Source organism: Hypanus sabinus, chromosome 8 (genome assembly GCF_030144855.1).
Source record: "Hypanus sabinus isolate sHypSab1 chromosome 8, sHypSab1.hap1, whole genome shotgun sequence".
Taxonomy (NCBI): Eukaryota; Metazoa; Chordata; class Chondrichthyes; order Myliobatiformes; family Dasyatidae; genus Hypanus; species Hypanus sabinus.
Window position 1 is genome coordinate 56,930,269 of NC_082713.1, and position 24,197 is coordinate 56,954,465.

General features: G+C 40.0%; 1 protein-coding gene across 2 annotated transcripts in view; it reads right to left on the minus strand.

Annotated features, from left to right (window-relative positions):
- Positions 1-21,130, minus strand: part of LOC132398184 (transmembrane gamma-carboxyglutamic acid protein 3) — a 48,995-nt gene extending 27,865 nt beyond the window's left edge. The window contains exon 1 of one of the 2 annotated variants that reach the window (XM_059977268.1): positions 20,707-21,130. The gene's annotated coding sequence lies outside the window, so the exon portion shown is untranslated. Of the gene's footprint in view, positions 1-12,181; positions 12,249-20,706 lie in introns of those variants that run through there. The other variant, XM_059977269.1, reaches the window with a different exon arrangement.
- Between the last annotated feature and the right edge of the window lie 3,067 nt (positions 21,131-24,197).

The window sequence follows — 24,197 nt, forward strand, 5'->3', positions numbered from 1 at the left end:
GGCTGCTGATTGCTGGGACAAGGTTTGAGGAGTCAGGGTATTTATAAAGCTTTGAAATTTGCATCACCTGCCCTTTCCTAATGATAACTGAACAAGCCATAGCCTTAACAAGCTAATTAAGGTCTGAGACCTTGGCAAAAGTTAACTGAGATCTCAAATCTCTTGGGATGCCCAAACTTTTGCATGGTGCTCCTTTCCTCCCCCCCCCCCCCACTCTAGAATTGTAGAGAACAAAAATAATAAACTAATCTTGCTTAAAATGTTGAAAAGAATGTTTCATCTTTAACTTTATGACTTTTGGAGATCAGTTCATCTTCTACTCACTTAACTATTCACAGTAACAGAAATTTTGACCGGGGTGCCCAAACTTTTGCACGCTACTGTTTAACAGAAAATAATTGATTGCATAAGCATTCACCCCCTTTAATATGACATATAAAATCATCACTAGTGCAGCCAATTGGCTTTAGAAGTCATATAATTACTTAACTGGAGATCTATTTTTGGAGACCTGTGCACAGTCAAGGTGTTGCAACTGATTGCAGTAAAAATGCCCCTGTATCTGGAAGGGTCCAACTACTGGTGTGTTAGTATCCTGGCAAAAACTACACCAAGAAGACAAAAGAACACTCCAAGCAACTCCACGAATAGGTTACTGAAAAGCACAAGTCAGGAGATGAACACAAGAACATTTCTAAGTCACTGAATATCCTTTGGAGTACAGTAGAATCAATCATCAAGAAATGGAAAGAATATGGCACAGCTGTAAATCAGCCTGAAGTAGACTATTCTCAAAAAAAACTGAATGGCCATGCAAGAAGGAGACCAGTGAGGGAGGCCACTAAGAGACGTGTAACAACTCTGGAGGAGTTACAAGCTCCAGTGGCTGAGATGGGAGAGACTGTGCTCACAACTGGTGCTTTACCAGTCGTAGCTTTATGGGAGATGGCTAAGAGAAAGCCACTATTGAAAAAAAACTCACATGAAATCTCACCTGAGTTTGACAGAAGGCATGTGGGAGACTCTGAAGTCAGTTGGAAGAAGGTTCTAGTGAAAGCAAAATTGAGCTTTTTGGCCATCAGATTAAATGCTGTGTTTGGTGTGAGCCAAACACTGCACATCATCAAAAGCACACCATCTCTACCATGAAGCATGGTGGTGGCTGCGTCATGCTGTAGGGATGCTTCATTGCAGCAGGCACTAGAAGACTTGAGAAGGCAAGGTAGAGGGTAAAATAAATGTAACAAAGTACAGGGAAATCCTGGAGGAAAACCTGAAGCAGTCTGCAAGAGAACTGTACCTGGGGAGAAGATTTGTTTTCCAGCAATACAGTGACCTCAAGCATAAAGCCAAAGCTACACAAGGATGGCTTAAAGACAAAGTTAATGTCCTGGAGTGGCCAAGTCAGAGTCCAGACATCAATCTAATAGAGAATTTGTAGCTGGACTTAAAAAGGCTGTTCACGCACGATCCCCATGCAATCTGACAGAGTTTGAGCAGTTTTGTAAAGAAGAAAGGGGAAAGGTTGTAGTGTCCTACAAGACCTATCCACACTGACTCAAGGCTGTAGTTACTGCCAAAGGTGCATCTACTACATACTGACTTGAAGGGGGTGAATACTTAGGCAAAAATTGTTTTGTTTTATATTTGTAATTAATTTAGATCACTTTGTAGAGATCTGTTTCACTTTGACATAAGAGTCTTTTCTGTTGATCAGTGTCAAAAATAGCCAAATTAAATCCACTATGATTCAATGTTGTAAAACAATAAAACATGAAAACTTCAGGGGGGGTGTGAATGATTTTTATAAGTACTGTAGCAGCAGCAGAGTCATGATCTACATACCCTACACACATACAGCATTCAAGATTGTTGCATATAATACTACCTTTTCCCAAATGCCAGTCAGCACAATTCACATTTCACACCTCAGGCACCACAGTCTTAACTTTGTGGCTTGAGATTGTCATCACTAGCTTTTCAAGTGCCCCTGGAAGAAGTGATGTGCAGATCAACTCCTCTCTTACTGATCATTCAGTTGAGCACCCACTGAAAATATGCAGATTTAATGTTAACACTGTTATTTTGGAGCTCACACACACAACTTCTCATATCCCCTGCAAATCAACAACATTTACAACACTCCAGTCTGCTGCTCACTGTTACTTATGGGAGGTAACTATCCACTTCAAAAACACTTAAACACATAATGCAGCATGCTTCCCATGCTGAAAAATACAGCAAATTTATGTAGTAATCATAAAAGGCACATGTTACTGGCCAATTAATTTATTCAGGTTGTTTCTCAAAAGCGCCTGATGCTTATTATAGTTGTTACTGCTATCAAAATTGAAAGGCTAGTTTCCATACATACAAGTTTTCTCCATGAATGGCTGTGGAAATTGGTATTCCCTGGAATACGGCAATACTGGAAGATGATCTAAGAGAATACAATGCAAAATAAACTGAGGAAAGAGAGAATAATAGCTCTCAGTAGGAGGACAAATGCAACAGAGTTTATATGATACTTCTCCTACCTGAAACTTGGCAAGAATAATAAATAAAAATAGTTCAAATCACTTTGCTGCTGCAGCTACACTAGCAGGAGAATAGGGTAAGAATTCATTTTATTTTCTTGCCAGCAGCAGACAGGAACAGTAGGGGATTTGCTGCAACTGTAAGCTTACCTCCAATGCATTAACAGTACACTCGTTACCTTTCAGCAGCTTTGCCACTGCACTGCCAAGTGAAAAAATACTATCCCAGCTACCTGCTGACAAACTGCATAGGCAGCTGTCATGATGTCTTCATTCTGCAACAACACATTGTATGATCGGCTTTTAAGCCACCCTGGCAGCCCACTGGGCGGCTACTGGTTGAGAAGGCTGCTGCATGATAGTTGATCGGGCAGAACACTGATAAGATTCTGCTGCCTGAATTGAAAAGGCCTTGCAGCATATAATACAAGTGGATGTCAGAATTCATGCTCGCTTGATACTTAAAAATCTCACATTGCCAAGAAGGCAGGCCAGTTTCCACCTTACCTGTTAAACCTAATGCACTGAAATAAATAACTAGTATTCCTTTCCCTACCTTCAGTAGGCCCTTGGCTATCCTGATTACTAAACTTGCTCTTGCTGGCTGCTGTTTTATGTTGTGACTTGTTCCTGCTCAGAATCCCAACAGGTTTCACCCTGTAGGAAGTAAAGGCATCTGTTAGTCTCCAAAGGCCATGGATTTGCACCTTGAAAAGTTTCCAGGGCATAGGCCTGGGCAGGGTTGTATGGGAGACCAGCAGTTGCCCATGTTGCAAGTCTCCCCTCTCCATGCCACTGATGTTGTCCAAGGGAAGGGCAAGGGCCGATACAACTTGGCACCGGTGTCATCGCAGAGCGATGTGTGGTTAAGTGCCTTGCTCAAGGACACAACACACTGCCTTAGCTGAGGTTCAATCTAGCGACCTTCAGATCACGAGAACAACGCCTTAATCACTTGGACACATGCGAAGTAAAGGCATGCAAAACCTGCCACAGCTGTTATGCATCCAATTGGGTTTCTAACTTCACACTGAAGTGCCCTTTAATTCTCACAATAGCCTTCCATAGGTTGTACAGGACTTCTTGTAGGATTCTGTATCACCAGCGTTGCACACCACAAATCGAGCCTTTTATGGAATGAGAATCTCCTGGTTCATCCAGGACTTCTGGTTTGAGCATGCTCTCAAAGACACACACTCATCCTTGCAGGTCTTAATGAAGTTGCTGATGATCCAAAGATGATTCCCTGAATATGGTCCAGTCCACTAATTCAGAGCAGTCCTGTAAGTGCTTCTCCACCTCCCTTGACCATCCATTCGCAGCAACCATTAGTCTCGGAGGATACATTAGGAGTGGAACTGCTCCTAAAGATTGGATTTGCCAAAGTGTAGGACTGGGATAGTATAGCAAGTGTTTGGAAATCAAAATAAGAATCAGGTTTCATATCACTGGCATATGACATGAAATTTGTACAGTAGGAGGGAGGCTAGTGCCCACAATGGAGCTGGCTGAGTGTGCAACTTTCTGCAGCTTTTTCCTGATTCTGTGCAGTGGCCCCTCCATACTAGACAGTGATGCAACCAGTTAAAATGCTCTCCATGGTACATCTGTAGAAATTTGCTAAAGTCTTTGGTGACATACCAAATCTCAAAATCTGCCTTCTTTGTAATTGCATCAATATATTGAGCCCAGGATAAATCTTCAGAGATGTTGACACCCAGAAACCTGAAACCATTCACCCATTCCACTGCTGACCCCTTGATGAAGACTGGTGTGTATTCTCTCAACTTACCTTTCCTGAAATCCACATTTAATTCTTTGGTCTTACTGACATTAAATGCAAGGTTTGTGTTGCAACACCACTTAACTAGCTGATCTATCTCACTCCAGCATGCCTCCTCATCACCATCTGAAATTCTGCCAACAACATTTGGGTCATTGGCAAATTTATAGATTCCTAGTCACACAGTCATGGGTGTAGAGAAAGTAGAGAGGTAGGCTGAGCACGTATTCTTGAGGTGCACTGCTATCGATTGCCAGAAAGAAGGCATTATTCCCAATCCACAATGCCTGTAATCTCCCAATGGGGAAGTTAAGGATCCAGTTGCAGAGGGAAGTACAGAGGCCCATATTTTGGAGCTTGTTGCTTGGTACTGAAGGTACGATTGTGTTGAGCACTGAGCTGTAGTCAATAAGCACAAGCCTGATGTAGGTATTGCTATTGTCCAGGTGGTTCAAGACTGAGTGAAGACTTTGTAAGATTGAATCTGCTATAGACCTATTGTGATGATAGGGAAACTGAAACAGGTCCAGGTACTTGCTTGGGCAGGAGCAGGAGGTAATTTTGGCCATGACCAACCTCCCAAAGCACTTCATCACTGTAGATGTAATGGTCATTGAAGCAGTTCTGGGGCACTGGTATAATTGTCACCCTTTTGAAACAGGTGGGAACCTCTGACTATAGCAGTGGGAGCTTGAAGATGTCCTTGAACACTCCAGCCAGTTGACTGGCTCAGGTTTTCCGTGCCCGACAAGGCACACCAGCGGAGCCTGATGCCTTGCAAGAGTTCATCCTCTTGAAAGATGTTCTGGCACCAGTTTCTGATACAAAGATTACAGGGTCACTAGATGCTGCAGTGATTCACACAGATTAGGTTTATTCTCTCATTCAAAGTGTGTATAAAAGGCATTGAGTTCATTTGGGAGTGAAGCATCACAACCTTTCACGATGTTAGCGTTTGCCTTGTAGGAAGTAAACCCTGCTAGAGCCGACATGTATCTGATTCCATCTTTAATTTCAATCGGAATTGTTTTTGTTGCTATTAAAATCCATGGGTTGTACCTGGATTTCTTATATATTTCTGGATCACCAGTGTTCAATGCCACAGATCTAGCCCTCAGCTGGCTGTACATCTCCTGATTCATCCACAGCTTTCAGTTTGGGAAAGTCTGATATGTTTGCAAAGGCACCCATTCATCCACACAGGTCTTGATGAAGTTGGTGACAACTGTGGCATGTTCATTCAGATTCAAAGATGAATCCCTGACTATTGTCCAGTCCACCAATTCAAAGCAGTCCTGCTAGTGCTCCTCCACCTCACTTGACCATGTCTTCATGGTCCTCATCAGTGGTGCTGCGATCCTCTGTCTCTGTCTGAATGCTAGTACATCCAGGTGATTGGACTTTCCAAGGTGTGGGCATGGGATGGTGCGGAAAACATTCTTGATAGTAGTGTAACAGTGGTCGATGTGTTGGCTCCTCTGGCTCTGCGGCTAACATTTTAGTGGTGGTTGGTCAGAGATTTCTTCAAGCTAGACTAGTTGAAGTCACCCATGATGATCAGGAAGACATCAGGGTGCAGTGTCTTGTGACATATGATCACAGTACTCAGCTCCTCCAGTCCTAATTTGATGTTTGCAATGGTGCAATCTACACTGCAACCAGGATGAAGAACTCCCTTGGCAGATAGAATGAATGACACCTGACCACCAGATATTCCAGATCAGGGAGACTTTGGGCCTGGTGACCATAATTCTATTAGTTTTAAGATGGTGCTGGAAAAGAAAGGGACAGGTCCATAGGTTAGGGTCTAAACTGAAGCAGGGCTAATTTTGGAGGGATTAAGCAGAAGTTATTTGGGTACGCCTGTTTGAAGTAAAAGGAACAGATAGCAAATGAGAGGCTTTTAAGAGGGTGATATCAAGAGTCCAGTAGCAACATGGTCATGTTAGGGTGAAGGGTAAACTGAGAAAATTTAGCAAATGTTGACTGACAAGGAATATTAAGGCTCTGTTGAAGAAAAAGGATACATTGGGTTTAGGAATTTAGTGTGTCATATTAAATTTGGTAAAACATTGAATGAATGTCTGAATAGTTCAAAATGACAATGTAACTCTTTCTGAACCCATGGCATGTGGGGTCTGTATGTGTGTTAATGCCTAAAGTTTGTTGATTGCAGCTGAATTCTTTACTAGTCTCAACCACTATTAACATGAGGATGTCTGTTAATCACTTTGAGACCCAGGTCAATCGATTCTTTCTTTGTGTCTGTCTTTGGCTTGATGGATTCTCTTTTAGATTCAGGCTTATTGGATGTATGTAATATTAATGTTCCTTTGTAAGCCCATGGTATGCTGTGTCCAAAACATTGGTGTACTAATGGATGAGGAGAGAACATTACAATGTCTAATTGATTTATGAGAGTATGCTGAACACTGTATTAATGGCCTCAGGATGTGTTTGAAAAAGACAGGCTGCGTTGAGAAAAAAAAATAAATAAGTTTGCCTGTCTCTGCCTTGTGAAATTTATATTTATTGACATATCTTCCCCGTATTCATTGGGCTTTGCCTAGACCGGAAATCGTGATCGGTGCCTAGAATCTAGGGGTGGTTGCATGAGTGAGTTGGAATTTGGAGTTCCCCTGAAGAAACAGTGACTAAGAATTGAGAGCCCAGAAATTCTTGTGGAAATCTTTATGATTTACAATGTAGTATTTTGTATGGTTTATTTGGCTTTCCTATCTTATGATACACTTGGGGACTAATGAATCCCTTGATTTCAATACAAAGATTAAGAATATTCTTAAGAGGAAAATCAGGAGAGCAAAGAGAGGGTATGGGATGAATTTTAGCAAGTAAGATTACGGAAAATCGCAAAAGGTTCCATAATTATATTAGGAGTGAAAGGGTGGTAGGGAGGCAGTAGGTTCCCTTAGAGAACAACAAGTCTTTCTATCTCTTGAGCCACAAGCCATGAGTAGGATTTTTAATGAATATTTCTCCTTGGTGTTTACTGATGGTTTCATGGTTTCACAAGAGACAAGGGAAACTAGTGGAGATGGCATGGAAAACATTTACATTTCTGAGGACGAGGTTGTTGCTGCCACAGTGCATTAAGGTGAATCTTGATAGGGTGTATCCATTGTCTTTGTGGAAGGCTCAAGGAGAAATTGCAGACCCTCGCAGAGACATTTTCTTCATTGTTAGCCACGTGAAGTTTTCACAGACTGGAAGTTGGCTAATATTGTTCCATAGTTTCAGCAGGTAGCTGGCACAAACCAGGGATCTACAGGTATCAGTAGTGGAGGAGTTACTAGAGGGAATTCTGAGGGATAGGAAATATCAGTATTTGGATAGGTAGGGCCTGATTAGGAAACAGCATGGCTTCGTATGTCAAAGTTGTACTTGACAAACCTTTTAGCGTTTTTGTTTGAAGAGGCAACCCCCCAAAAAAAAGGGTAGATGAAAGATGTTGTCTACTTGGACTTTAGCAAGCCTTGATCAAGGTTCCACGGGGTAGGCTGCTCTGGAATGTTAGGTCTCATTGAATCCAGAGAGAGCTAGTCAGGTGGTTCCGAGGTGGAAAGCAGAGGATGATGGTCGAAAGTTGTTTCTTGCAATGGAGACTAGTTGCTAATTGTGTGCCAAGGGGTTAGGACCCTTGTTATTCATTATTTGTTTAAATGATTTGGATGTGAGTGAACAACACCTGATCAGTAAGCTTGCAGATGACATGAAAATAGGTGTTGTTGATAGTGAAGGTTATTGTACAAGTGCAGAGCTCCTTGAAAGAAGCATCACAGATAGACAGGGTAGAGATAAAGGCACCTGGCATGCTGCCTTCAACAGCCAGGGCAATTAGGTTGCAGTTCTTCATGTTGTTGGTGAGGTCACACTAGGAGCACTGTACACAGTTTTCAACACCCTTTATAGGAGGCACAGACTTAGAGTGAGCGGGGAAATATTTAAAAAGGGTCCCAAGGCTGAACTTTTCCCATGCAGTGAGTACATGGGATGAGCAGCAAAAGGAAGGGCTTGGGACAGGTATAATAGGTTTTGGACAGAAGCATGTGGGTAGGTGCATGCAGAGGCAGGGCTGAATGCAAGAAGCAGAGACTACATGGGTTGATCAGCAGGGATTTGTTGGGCTGAATTGCTCTCTGTATCTGTGACTTCAACTGTGGTCAATAGGTGTGAAACACTGACCCTTTCAGTATTTTCAGAGCCTATCCAATTTAACTCCATATGTATTATTACATTTATATGGAATAAGTACTGGAGAAAAGTCTGTCCCCAACTTTCATATATTCCAATTCATACAAATGAATCCTCAGAAGATCCTAGACTAATAACAGAAGAGATTTTTGTTTGTATTTCCTCCAATGCTTCATTCAGAATGTGTGATCATATCAGAATTGTAGCAGATGCAGCACACAGTGAAGACAGCTGAAAGTACCGTAAGCTTAGCTGGTGTTACACCATTTCTAAAAATACCCAGCAAGCCATCAAGTGTGAAAACACCTCTTATTTTTAAATTCGGTATTATGTCAGTTGAAAACTTATATTACGACAAGGTATTTCTGTATTCTGGGTGTATATTTATAAATACTACTATTGGAAAACTACTAGTCAAATCATACTAAACAGAAATCATTCTGTGGTTAATAGTTAATGATTGCTCTCAAAATAATAGAAACACAGAAAACCTACAGCATAATACAGGCCCCTTGGCCCACAAGGCTGTGCCGAACATGTCCTTACCTTAGAACTATCTAGGTTTACCCATAGCCCTCTATTTTTCTAAGCTTCATGTACCTATCCAACGATAGGGTCTCTTAAAAGACCCTATCGTTTCCGCCTCCACCACTGCAGCATAGCAGTTGAGAATGCATGTTATTAATGATACACATACTTGCATTTCTATGTGCAAGTGTTTCTTTAGCAGTATTACTAATTTTAATTTAACAAAGCAATTGTTTTTTTAAACTCGATGACATTTTACACCAAGAGCCATAACCTTTGCACAGGCCAATTCATTTACTGCACATTTCTGGTAAACTGTACTGTCATTTCAGATGTGCAACATTAGTGTTTAATCTCTCCTGCCAAAATAATTGTAACTTTGCCTTTACTGATATTGACATAGCGCACAGGCTGAATTATTTTCAGGCATTCATACTGCCAATTCTTTGATAGATATTTGACAACTGGGAGTAAAAGGTTGTGGGCAGAGTGGAGGAGAACAATAGGAACATGTGTCTAACTCCCAAGCCATAATCACCACAAAGTACCATAAAGCATGACAAAGATGCCTTTACAGATGCTTACCACCATTAGCCTTGACTTTAACAAGGCCCTCTTAAAAGTCACAAAATTCTTTTGTACATCACAATCAGCTACTACACAAGTAGTCAGATTTTTTAAACGGCTGTGTTCACTATTTCTTTATTTTCCTACTATCCACAGCCTAAATTTCCTATTGTTTCTAAAAGCATTACCTCTTCCCTCTTCAAGAAAAACATCCATTATAACAACTCTGGTCTTCGCAATTCCATTTAAATATTCCACGTTTTCCGAACGCAAGCAGCCATTGTCAATCACTTCAAAACCCAAATGACCAATTTGATGTCTTATTGGAGCTGTTATAAGCCATTTAGATCCTCAACCTTTTCTTAGAAATTAGATAGTGGCTGTCTATTTTCACTCACACTAGCCTTGTTGGCTCTAAAAATCTTGATACGGTCACCCTGTAAAAGTTCAGCTTTGAATTTTCAATAGCTGAGCCCTTTAACTTTTAGAGAAAATGAGTTCTAGACTTGCACTAACCTTGAAGTGCAGTGGTCTATTCTGATAGTACTGTGGAAGCACCAATCTACAGTTTTAAGGTAATGCTCCCTTATTCTGGATTAAAGAAAATGTATTTTTCTTTCTCAGCTTTTAACTTAATTAATCATACACATGCAAGAGTGTTTGTTTGCTCCAATCCCTTACACTCAGATTTCATTTGCATTAGTCTCTCATTCCTCAGAACTGAATGTAATATTGCACATGGAACTTAATCAACAGTCTGTTCAGCTGTGATGTGAATTTTATCTTCTATATTCCAAGCCGAAAGATAATGATCATAGCCATGAATTTTGTTTTAATTTAACGTATAAATAACTGTTTAAATCCTTCAAATCCAGTTTCTGGTCTACTTAAAAACACAATCAAGTGATAATCTAATATACTTCACTAGTTTCAGAAGACAGACAACTTTTCCCTCTTTTTCCAAAATTCATGTTTCCTATCACTTTTTAAGCATTAGTTGAAATCCCAAAACTCTGTAGGAAATTTAAGTGGATATAATTTTACTTCGTACATTATAAACGACCTCAAAAATATTCCCAAATTTTCCTTTAGCATCAAGTATCTCTAGAACTAGATTAACTGAAATAGGCATTAAGATTGTTAAAAAATTCAGTAAGTGCAAAATATACTGAAACAACAAGAATCTGCACAATCTACTTCACAATAAACATGAAAGACCTGCATTTCAGCTCACATGTTCATAAAATGTAAAATACTGAGATGATTAAAGTTACAAATACCTAAATATTAAATTCAACAGAATTTGATGTTTAGATATAATAAAATCTCTCGCACAAGTTCACAAATAACTGCTTTTTAGTTGCACCGGTGAAAGATTGACATTTACCACAGTACACATGGGATATCTGCCCTGTGCTTCTGTATTATTAATATATGTGCATAGAATGTGCACACCACATGAAAAAACCTACAACATATTCTAATAGAAGTAAATTAACATTTATCTTAATCTACTTTTCCGACAGATGACGCAATTCTTAACTCAAGATGTTTGCTCTGCACTTACAATATGAATGCCATTAATGGCCTCAAGTAGCAAAACCACAATTCTCTGACTAACTGGTTTTCCAAAATGGCGTGTGCCAGAACTCAGGCTTTACTTTGAGATAATAATTTTTAACTCACTTACCTCACAGAGCAATGGCCATCAGGTTTACCTTTTATCCCCTATTAACGCTGATTTACTGAACTTATTGTTATTTATGGCACTATTTTCATAAGTTTTATGTAACAGCCATGTAGCAAATCAATATTGGAGGGTGATCCCTGTAAGAGCATGAACACTTAAACATAATACTATGCAGGCTTAATTACTCGAGGAGCATAGATGAATTTTATTAAATATGATGTTAACAATTCTGATGTGGTTTACTTAGCTATCTACACAAGTACAGCAATGGATACATTGCCATTTATAATTTATCATCATAGTCAGAAAAAGCTCAAAAATTAGATCCATGTTCTTTGGAGTTCAGATGAACAAGGAGTGAACTTACTGAAACATGGAAGATCCTTAGGGGGCAAGGCAGGGAAGATATTGAGATGTGGGAGAATCTCAAATGAGCAGACGTAGTTACAAGATTGGAGGCCAGTGATTCGAAAGTGAGGGGCATTGGAGCAATTTCTGGCAGAGAATGATGAATCCCTGAAATTCTCTACCCAAGAGGATTGTGAAGACTGCATAGGGTTCTCCTCCCAGGTAAAAGTTTAAAAATCTTGGAATTAAAGGTTATAGGGATCTGGCAAAGAAGTAGAGATAAGCTACAATAATATTGACGAGGGCCCAAGCCTGAGGGGCTTTGTGATCCATTTCTCCTACTATTTTCTTTTGACTGTTATCAAGCAATATAAAGTTCAACCATGTATCCTGCTCTTAATCATCATGTTGCAACTTCTGATGCATAATAAAATCGCACAAATAATTTTAAGAAACGAGAAGGTAGATTACAATTGGCCTACAAACACCTCGATCTCACAAAAGAATCTGCCATACCTGCTAAGTGGATGAATAATGCCACATCTCCTCATCTTCAATCCGAGTCTACTCAATTCTTTACAAGAGCACCATCAAACCAAATTGTTATTTTAGGGTTCTTGCAATTATTTGCTGCACCACATCTTTCATATACCAAACTAATGATCACAGCTGTGTTAATAAAAAGCACAGATCAAAAACCTCCAAAAGGAGTCAGAAAAAAAATCTACAAAAGAATCAGATTCTCTAACAGTGTTCACAAATACAGTTTGCAATGGTGTGGGCAACGAGAGATGGACTAACTTAACGAAAAAAACTTTTCAATCGTTTTTTTTTAAAAAAAAAGGCAAGTCATATCCATTACTTTGAATAACAGCAGGGGCAAGGTTTTATTTTGTCCTTCACCATTACATCCAGCATCTATTCTGATTCTGGAAGCTTTTTTCATCTTGTGGTTCTGTAGCCTAGGAATGACAAGAGCTTTTTAAAAATAAAAATTAACTCAATTTTTCTTCCAAACAGATGTGTAATGTCACCTCTAACAAAAAGTACAGAGCTTGCTATTAAATATCTGCAGCAGCTTAATTTACTTATGCAGATATGTTTACTGCCAAAATTGAGGAGGGGCAGCATTCTCTCAAAACAGAACTTATCAACACTGAAGAAAATAATGCGTCTTCAAATTCAAAATTATTTTGATTATACTTAATCAATAAAGTTAATAATTTGCAGATTAAGTGCATAATCTCAGCAATAATGGAGGGGGGAAACAGACAAATTGCTGTCAACATAAGAAAAGGAAACTAATGCTAGATGAATTTTTAATCTATTATTTAGTAATACTATAACACTGAAATAGTGGTTGTTCAAAATTAAATAGTACAGGAGAAGACTCCTCCACTTCCAGCTTGCTATGCCATTAAATCCTTTTTCAAGAGTGCACATTTCCAGTGTTTGTTCTTAAACTAAAGAATACCAGCTGTTTATAATTAAAAGGAATACACTTCTAAATGCATAAATTATCATTTATGTGTAAAAACTGATTTGTAGATGTGTTTAGCCATCAAGTCAAAGTTAATCTTTTTAGAGTACATAGCATTCCACGTCCAGTCTGCGAAAATTTTCACCGAAATACCAATGTGCCATCTACCAGCCATTTTCAAGGAATTATCTCAAACACAGCTAATTTACTTTATTAGTAATACCTACCCTTAACATAATTCATATGTGATAAAGAATCAAAAAAAAATGACAGAGTCATAGAATGCAAATACAGGCCATTTGGCCTCAAAGTGGCCCAGAAGTTACTGCCGCTTCATAGACACAGACTTAATCGCTCCAGAGCTTGCACTTCATGACTGCATTGGTTTCCTCTAAGTGTTTCAGTTTTCCCCTGCCTCCTGTAAATGACTTTTTATTATAGGTTAATGGCAAAAGAATGGCTTTAAATGTGAATTGATGGGCATGTATAACAGGGTATGATTTGCAGGGTTAGAAGGACATATGTAGAAGGTGAATGGGTTTAATGGGCTTGCTCCTTAGGAGCCAACATGGATACAATGGGCCAAATAGCCTCCTCCTTGTCTGTACAAGATAAATTTGATTCTGTTAGGTTCTGAAGAAGCATTTAATTGGTTCCATTCATCATTCATCTGATTTTATTGCCCAATCCTTCAAGTTTCTCAAGCAACACATACAAAACACTGGAGGAACTCCGCAAGTCAAGTGGGAATAGGCAAATATTCCCCTGCTATTTATTGGAGGGGAATAAACAGCCAATGTTTTGGGCTGAGACATTTCATTAGGACTGGAAAGGAAGTTGGGCAGAAGCCAGATGAGAAAGAAGAAGGGGTACAAATGGGCAGCTGTCAGGTGAGACCAAGTGAGAGGGGAAAATTGGGTGGGTGGGGGAGGAAGGATGAAGTACTCTTCATGGTGCTTGGATGTCGCTGTCTTGTCACACTCTAGTTCCCCCAAACTGGAACATCTAATGACTAAGTGCTGACCATTCTACTTAGCAAGATACAAATTCGCCTCCATGATCCTGACTGCAGTTTACATACTGCTAAAGGCCAGTGTTAAGCAGGCACTCAAAGTATTGAGTGCCACAATCAGCAAACAGGAATCAGCCGATCCCAACACCTTTCAAATCATTGCCAGGGCCTTCAACCAGGCTTGTTTGAAGAAATCTCTGCCCAAATATCATCATGACATCTGCAGCACAAGGTGTCCCAACATACTCAACCAGTGTAATACTACAATTAGGAATGTCTACCATTTGATCCCTAGGCCTCATTTCGGGAAATGTGATCATCTGGCTGTCCTCCTTCCTGCATACAGGCAGATGCTAAAGAGCAACACTCCAGAGGTAAAGACAACAAAGAGGAGATCATGTGAGGCACAGAAGCGGCCACAGGATTGCTTCGAGGCTGTGTTCAAGGTCTCAGAGGATCTGAATGAATACACCAAAGGCCATGGTTGTCAAAGACTTTATAAAAACAATCATAGACAAGTGTGTCCCCACAAGATCATTCAGAGTCTTCCCTATCCAGAGGCCTTGGATGAACCAGGAGATCTGCAGTCTGCTGAAGTACAGATGAATGGTGTTCAGGTCTGGCCACCAAGTAAAATACAAGAGGTCCAGGTCCGACCTCCAGAAATCAATCTCAAATGTGAAGGGTATTTCCAAACTAAACTTAAATCAATGGAGGATGCTCAACAGTTGTGGGAGGGCTTGAATGCTATTAACTCTTAACAAAAATAACACCAAGCAACATAGGTGTCAAAGTTTCACTCCCAGATGAGTGCAATGTCTTTTGTGCTAGGTTGGACCATCAAAATTTGGAAGCACCTTCACAAACTCTCACAGATCACGACGACCTTGTGATTTCAATCTCTGAGGCTGACGTGAGAGCATTCTTCAGGAGGGTGAACCCAAGGAAAGCATCCAGCCTAGACAGTGTACCTGGCCAAGTACTATGTCTTATGGTCTTAAAGACCTGTGCTGATCAACTAGCTGGAGCTTTCACTGATATCTTTAATTTCCTGCTTTGTCAGTCTGAGGTACCCACCTGCTTCAAGCAGACTTCAGTTATACTTGTGCCTGAGAAGAACCTGGTAACCTTTCTCAATGACCATCATCCACTCTGACGAAGTGATTAAAGAAGTTGGTGATGAAACACATGAACTCCAGCCTGAGAGATGCTTTGGATCGATGCCACTTTGCCTACCGTCACAACAGGTCGACAGCTGGTGCCTTTTCATTGGCTCTCAACCCTGGAAGTTCTGGATAATGACTTACATCAGGAAAAACTTCATTGATTATATTATAGATAATTAGATATTATTATCTGCATTCAATAATATCATCCCCTCACAACTAATTAATAAGCTCCAAGATCAAGCTTCAATACCTCCTTGTGCAACTGCATCCTCAGTTTCCACACTTGTAAACCCCAGTCAGCTCCTACTGGCAACAACATTTTCTATACAATCACCATCAGCACAGGTACACTACCTGGCTGTGTGCAAGCCCCTTGCTCTACGTGCTTTATGTTTACGATTGTGAAGCCAAGCACAGTTCCAATACTATATTCAAGTTTACTGACAACAATACTGCTGTTAGACGAATCAAAAGTAGTGACGAATCAGTATATAGGATGGAGATTAAAAATCTGGCTGAGTGGTGCCGCCATAACAACGTCTCACTCAACATCAGCAAGACCAAGTAACTGAAACTGGAGGTCCATGAACAAGTTCCTAGTGGGGCGTCAGAGGGTCAACAACTTTACATTCATCAGTGTTATCATTTCAGAGGATCAGTCCTAAGTCCAGCATGTAAGTGCCATTACAAAGAAAGCACAGCAGCACCCTGATTTTCTGAGAAGTTTATGTAGATTCAGCATGTCATCTAAAACTTTGACAAACTTCTATAGATGTGCGGTGGAGAGTATATTGACTGGTGATATCACAGGTTAGTATCAGAACACCAATGCCCTTGAATGAAAAATCCAACAAAAAAGGTAGTGGATACAGCTCAGTCCATCATGGATAAAGTCCTCCTCACCAGTGAGCACATCTACATGGAGTGGTGCTACAGGAAAGCAGTATCCATCATCAAGGATCTCCACCATCCAGGCTATCTTGTTGCTGCCATCAGGAAGGAGGTACAGGAGCCTCAGGACCCATGCCACCAGCTTCAGGAATTTTATTACCCCTCAACCATCAGGCTCTTGAACCAGAGGGGGATAACTTCATTCACCCCAGAACTGGACTAATCCCAGAGCCTATGGACTCACATTCAAGGACTCTTCTTCTCAAGTTCTCGATATGCATTGCTTATTTTATTTATTATTATATATTTTTTCTTTTTGTATTTGTATGGTTTGTTGTCTTTTGCACATTGGTTGTTAGTTTAACTTGTTGTACGTAGTTTTTAGCAGAGAGAAAAATAATAATAAATAAATAAACAAGTAAATCAATTACATATATTGAATGGATTTTTTTTTATAAAATGCAAAAACAGAAATTATATTAACAAAGTGAGGCAGTGTAGATGCTGCCTCACCTTCAGAGTTCCCCTATAGTTCTGTGTGTGTTGCTCAAGATTTCCAGCATCTGCAGAATCCCTTAGGTTTATTGTTTACTCCTCCAAATTTTTGTTCTTCAACAATGTATCCAGTTCTATTTTGTAAATTAATCCCTTATTTGCCACCACCACCCTTTCATGCAATGTACCGTAGATCATGACAACCTGGTGAACTGACAAGACTGCCAGATTTCACTGCTTCTTTTGCCAACTATTACAGAGTTATATAGAAAAGAAACAGGCCCTTCAGCCCATCTAGTCCATGCCAACCAAAGCACCTACCTGAATTAGCTCAACATCCCTCTAAACATTTCTTGTCCATGTACTTATAGAAAAATCTTTTCAATATTGTAATTGTACCCATTTCTATCACTTCCTTGGGCAGCTTGCTCCATATACCAACCATCACCTGTGTGAAAAAAATATACTCAAGTACCCCTCTCCTTCACCTTACACTAGTATCCTCCAATTATCAACATCACTCATTAAGCAATTGTCCCTTTAGTGAAGAAATAGGGAACTAATCACAGTAAACTATTTTCCACCATATTTAAATACTGTCTATTTAAATTTGAAAAGTACATCCAGAATATCTGCTTCTTCAAATAGCTGACCTTCAGACATTATTGGAGTAGAATTCTAATCATAAATACATGCCACTGAACAAAGGCAAAGTCAACTTTTCATAACACAGGTAACTTTCTGACTCTTGTCTGCAGATCAGTAAGAGACACTAAACAATGCTGACTATGAAAACAAGAAAACCACCATAGAATGCAGGAAAAATATATAATAAGAAGAAAAACAGCTTTATGCTAAGTACTCAGCAAAAGAATGAACACTCTTCAAAAAGAAACTGAAAACCAATGCAATTCTTGCTTTTTACCATAAAGGCTGGCCCAAAGAATCAAACAATTGTTCTTCCTGTAGTTTTCTCATTTTCTGAATATTGAAAATCACACTGAAATGTCAGTCCTCATAAGTTAACATGTGGCTCACCCAATGCAGGTTCAAGCCAGGTTAAGGAGTAACTGCTGGTAATTTGATTCTGATTGGTTAAAGTAGCATTATGACCAGATTCAATAATATTTTGGCCACTGAATCATGTTAACATAATTCACTGGATAACAAGAGAGAAGACTGGTTCCTGATTATAACAAGTCAGCTCAGCAATAAAATCTATAACATTCTTCAATGGCATATGTAATTTTAGTTACTGGGAAAATCAAGAGAGTTGAAAACTCATCCATTTCCTCTGTAAATAAAATATTTAATGTAGCTTGAATTTTATAATCATGGAAATCAAAACTGGGAATCTAGATGCAGGGGGGCGGGTGGGAGAGGAAATCATAAAGCATAGAAAGCCGAGGCCAGCATGAAGGAGAAGATTAAATCATAGAATACAGCTCTCATCACTTTCTGAGTATACCATTAAGCTAGCCCAATTCCTTAATATCAAAGAATACTCCTAGACATGATTCTCACAGTACTGATCTATTCTTTTGCCCTGTAGTTATTTCTTCCTTCCTTATCCATAATAATTGCTTCGATCTTCTTCCCTCTACAATTAATTTGGTCTAAATTCCTTTGTTCTTCTACACTACATCTCTACATATTCTCAAAAGGTGGTCAAGGATCAGCAAAAAAAAATCCAACAAGTGTGTCTCAGACCACTCACTACTTCAGCATCTCCAGGTTTCTAAGATCACCTTCAGCAAAGTCAAAGATATTCCATGTGACACTAGTACTGCTTAGCCATGCCAGTGCCTAGAATTTCCATATGGTCAATAACTACAAGCTGTGATAATGCTTGCAACTTCCATCCCACTCAGCATTTTTCTTCTATCAGTTCCCCCTTCTGTACATCACCAATAGCTGTTAACTATATCCTTGGCCCATTCTTATTCTTTAATTACATCCTAATTTTGTCAAAAATCACACAAGATCAGTTGGAGACTTTTCTACATTAAACCTTTCTCGGGCTTCCAGCTGGGTACAGGTATTGATTTTAATTGACGTTTTGATTAAAAATTCTTCCATCTTCAGGGATGATGCCTAGGCATGTGTAGTCCGGTAATATACAGATCATCCCTGGTGAAAATGGCAGAGTCTGTCATCGAAACATTGGTTAAAATTGATACCTGTACCCAGCTGGAAGCCCGAGTAGAGTTTATTCGTCATATACACAGGGAAAGCACTAGATCCTTTTTCACTTTTCTACATTGCCAGTACAATCTTAAATTCTTTTCTTTCATCAGGTTCTGATTTAAGTCATCCAGCTTACTGTAGTTATGAAGGTTATGGGACTAATATCTTTCTTCTCTATCCATCCAGCTGAACACAAAAAAAATCAAAAGTTTATTAAAGCCTTTTCCAACCATGAGCCAAGCTTCAGAACTCATCCAAGTCCATCACTAAGACAAACTGCTTCCCTCTTTTGAACACGTTATCTACTTAATGCCCAATCTTATTGTTTCTATACAGTCAACATCCTGTGTTCAATTTCTCTAATATCATCCTAACCCCGCCAAAATGAAATACACACAAAACTGCAACAGATTTTAAAATGTTTCCACACTGATCCTCAATACTTTGATGCCTCCCACACAGAATCATTTTCTAGTTCTTTAAGCTCCTTTACAAAGTTCAAGGTAAAATTTGTGATCAAAGTATATATATGTCACCATATACTTCCCCAAAATTAATTTCTCACAGGCATTCATAGTAAGTACAAAGAAACACAGCAATGAAAAACTGCATGCAAAGGCAAATAACCAGCATGCAAACGACAACAGATTGTGCAAATACAAAAAGAAACAATAATAATAAATAAGCAATAAATATTGAGAAAATTAGTTGTAGAGTCCTTGACAGGGAATCCATAGGTTGTGGAATCAGTTCAATGTTGCATGAATGAAGTGATCCACACTGATTCAAGTGCCTTATGGTTGAGGGGTAATAACTGTTCCTGAACCTGGTGATGAGGGTCCTGTACATTATTCTTGATGGCAGCAGCGAGAAGGGTGCATGGCCTGGACAGTGGTGGTGGTGGGGGGGTGGTGACAGGGGTCCTTGATGATGGATGCAGCCTTCCTGCCACAGCACTCCTTGCTGATTCCATCTCTCTCAAATTCTACCTTACAATCTCTCTCTACCCACGACCTCCATATCTCCCCAATCCAGACACACCTTGCTTTCTTCCCCTAACATCCGACCTCTACCTCTGCAGCTAGACTCAATGAAAGCCTTAAGATTTGGTACCTAGTGGAACAATCGCAACACAATGACCTCGAAAATAAAATTACGTTGTTATTAATTCCATACCTTTTACTGGAGTTATGCACGCTGGAATTTATGCTACATTTTTAAACAGATAAAAATAAGCTCAATTCACACCGTAAAATATAACTGTAGATAATACCAAAGCGTATTCGATCAGAGCTTCGAGAACCACCCACAAATCTGGAGTGCCCTGCCGTAACTACACTGCAGAAATGTGAAAAGGGGAATAAAATCCTCAGTTAAACATGTTAAGGCAAGGGAAATTACACTAAAAGCAGCTGAAAAAAATGCAATGACAATCCCGGAAAAATGAAAACTGAACACTCACGGCTGATCAACAGAGTGTGAACGTTTGCTCTACTTACGGTTTCTTATTAAAAGGTTTAATACTCCAACATTTATGTATCGGGAATAGCAGCTGATTAAATTTAGATTGCTGAAGGCATAAATCATTTCACTCTTAAATATTACACGGGGTTTCCATGGAAACGGGAATGTGAGGGCGGAAAGAAGGTACCAAGTGAGTGATGCTGCAGCAAAATAATCACCATCTAAAGGACACACCTTGGAAATACCCTCAGCTGAATCGTTTACAAGCTTTAAAGATAAATAAAATAGCCTTTAGACTTGAATTAATGAAACCAAAAGAGGGCCAGACACAGACAGTACGTACCTCACACGTCACGTCTTTAAATGCGTTCCGAGCAAACCCCGCACCACAGCCACAGCTCCGTGCAACTTAGAGTGCTGGCACCCGCACCCCGCCTATCTTCCTTGATTGACGGATATTTTAGCCACACACACAACAGTCCCGGTCCATCCGCCAATCACTATTATAGATTGAGTCCCGTCGTTTGTCGCGAGGGGTACTGGAACTTGTAGTTTTTCATTAGGAATGACTCAAGGACGCCTTTTCGTTAAAAGAAAAACACAAAAAATTAACCCCGAGTCCGCCTCCAGACTCAAATCGTAAGTTTTTAAAAAAAGTTCCTCTGGGGACGGTCGACGGCGACCGCGCCTTATAACGGGATTAAAGCCAGCCTGCCAATTCTGCGGCGTGCAGCCCCCACCCTTCCTACCAGCAGATAGTTGTGTCAGTGGAATCACACCAACTAGCTACACGAAATGGGAATGCAACACCTACGCACCCCTCGGTATCCTTGGAAACAGCTGCTCACGGGCACTTTGATACATCACGACTTTGTAAAACTTGGCTGAATGTCAGGGTAATTCGGTGCATTTAATTTAAATTGAAGACAAGCGCACACCTGATTGATTACTTAATCTTACAGAGATAGTATTTCTTACAATAAGTTGAGAGGTAAAGTTATTTAAATTTAAACTGTTGTAAGAGCCACTAATGTGGGTTAAATTGAGTTCGATTGGAGAAAAGTACTATCCAATTTGTGATTAGGAAATAAAAAAGGTGGTGGTCTATAACGAACGGAGCTAACGAAAATCATGCGTGCACTCACTGCTGATTGGAGTGGTGAATATAAAATAGATTGTAAGGTCAGGAGAAAAAAATAAATTTTAAAGGTCGAATATATTTGGCGTCAGGAAAATGAAATTGTATTTATGAATGGTTGGGTACAAAGTGAAATGTTGCGTGCTTCGATTCTCAGGTCACCATAATTCTAAAAATATCAAAGCTTGTGGGACTCAAACTATTTTTCATTCATTTTCAGGATAAATAACAGCTTTCATATAGGGACACCAGATCAACATAATCGCAAACTTATTGTGGTAGGAAGGTGTGCAGGATGGGCGAGACAAATGGTTATTGTTTTCTGAGCAAAAATACTGCAGATGCTAAAAACGTGAAATCAAATTGGAAAGCATTACAAATAAGGAGCTAGTCAGGCAGCATCTGTTGATACAGAAACAGTTGACATTACCGGGTCTAAGATCTTTCATCTGATTGGAAAACTCAATCATGGAGGTGTGGAATGAAAACTCAATCAGAGGGTCGTGGTGGAGGGAGTACATTCAGATTGGAACGTTGTGACTTGTGGTGTCCCACAAGGATCTGTTCTGGGACTTTTTGTGATTTTTATTAACGACCTGGATGTGGGGGTAGAAGGGTGGGTTGGCAAATCTGCAGAAAACACAAAGGTTGGTGGTGTTGTAGATGGTGTAGAGGATTGTCATTGATAGGATGCAGAAGTGGGCTGAGAAGTGGCAGATGGAGTTCAACCCGGAGAAGTGTGTGGTGGTACACTTTGGAAGGACAAACTCCAAGGCAGAGTACAAAGTAAATGGCAGGATACTTGGTAGTGTGGAGGAGCAGAGGGATCTGGGGGTACATGTCCACAGATCCCTGAATGTTGCCTCACAGGTAGATAGGGTAGTTGAGAAAGCTTATGGGGTGTTAGCTTTCAGAAGTCGAGGGATAGAGTTTAAGAAACGCGATGTAATGATGCAGCTGTATAAAACTCTGGTTAGGCCACACTTGGAGTACTGTGTCCACTTCTGGTCGCCTCACTATAGGAAGGATGTCGAAGCATTGGAAAGGGTACAGAGGAGATTTACCAGGATGCTGCCTGGTTTAGAGAGTATGGATTATGATCAGAGATTAAGGGAGCTAGGGCTTTACTCTTTGGAGAGGAGGAGGATGAGAGGAGACATGATAGAGGTGTACAAGATATTAAGAGGAATAGACAGAGTGGACAGCCAGCGCCTCTTCCCCAGGGCACCACTGCTTAGTACAAGAGGACATGGCTTTAAGGTAAGGGGAGGGAAGTCCAAGGGGGATATTAGAGGGTTTTTCACTCAGAGAGTGGTTGGTGCGTGGAATGCACTGCCTGAGTCAGTGGTGGAGGCAGATACACTAGTTAAGTTTAAGAGACTAAAGACAGGTATATGGAGGAATTTAAGATGGGGGGTTATATGTGAGGCAGGGTTTGAGGGTTGGCACAACATTGTGGGCCGAAGGGCCTGTAATGTGCTGTACTATTCTATGTTCTATGAATGGGCCCTCCAAGTCCTTGCTGACCATGGATCACTCATTCTTAGATTTTGTTCTCCTCACTTTTCCATCAACTCTCTCTCTGATTAATTAATCAACAGAACAAACTTAAGGTGACCAATTACTGTACCAATCTACTTAATTTTGGGGTGTGAGAGGAAATATTGGCTGTGTTTGATTTCCATCTTTTACTAAGTTGTAGAGCTGGTGAAAATAGCCAGAATGCTTCTGAGAGCATAGAAACCAAGAGGGAAGAAAATGAAAGTTTAATAGCAACTAATTTGTCTGGGGGAGATGCAAGTAGGTATCAGAAAGTAGAAATTTAAATCAAAAAGGGAATACTAGAAGTGATCAGGTCATGTGAAGTCCATGAACAAAGAAAAACTACTTTTGACGACTTCTCATTAGAAGTGTGCTGCTCTGACACAAATTACAAAGGGTGGTAACATTGAAGTAACAGTTTTAGCCAAGTCTTGAGGGCTGTAATATGGCCAGTATTTCTCAAATTTACGTTAAGCCTCATTGAAACTGTGTAAAAGGCCAAAGACAGATGTATGAGTGGGAGTGAGATTCCGAATTAAGACCTTGATGACTCAATGTTGAATTCAACAGTTTCACATACTTTGTATATGACATGACCAGTTCTGCTCTGAAGTTAGCCATTTGTAATATTCACTAAATTTTCCCTTTCCATACTGCCTGATCTTCTGGCATTTCTATCATCCTCCTTTTGGTTCACTTCAGCAACATATTGGATATTTATTTCAGTTTTAACTCACCACTTTGGTTTCTCTCTCATCCCTTTCAATAATCTATCAACTAGACAGTTTTGTAATCAGTTGGCTCAGCAACCCTGGCTCACTGCATCTAAGATACTTCTTTTTGTCCCATCTGTCTCTCCACCCCACCACTGATTGAGAACTTTTCCAGTTCCACTGATTGGTCTCTTTCAAAAGATGCTGCCTGACCTATAGAGTGTTTCCAGCAGTTTCTGTTCGTACTAAAATGCCTTCTGAAAATCTAGAACCATCCTCTAGCTGAAAAAAATTCTACCTCAGACCCCGTGTAATCCTCACCTTAAGCATTTGTTCTTACATCCCTGCCACAGAGAAATTGATGAGACGTGGTCACGGGAAAGAATTTTGTAAGTTTAATATGTGTATTGGAAATGGATAAAATAATGGACCTTGTGCAGT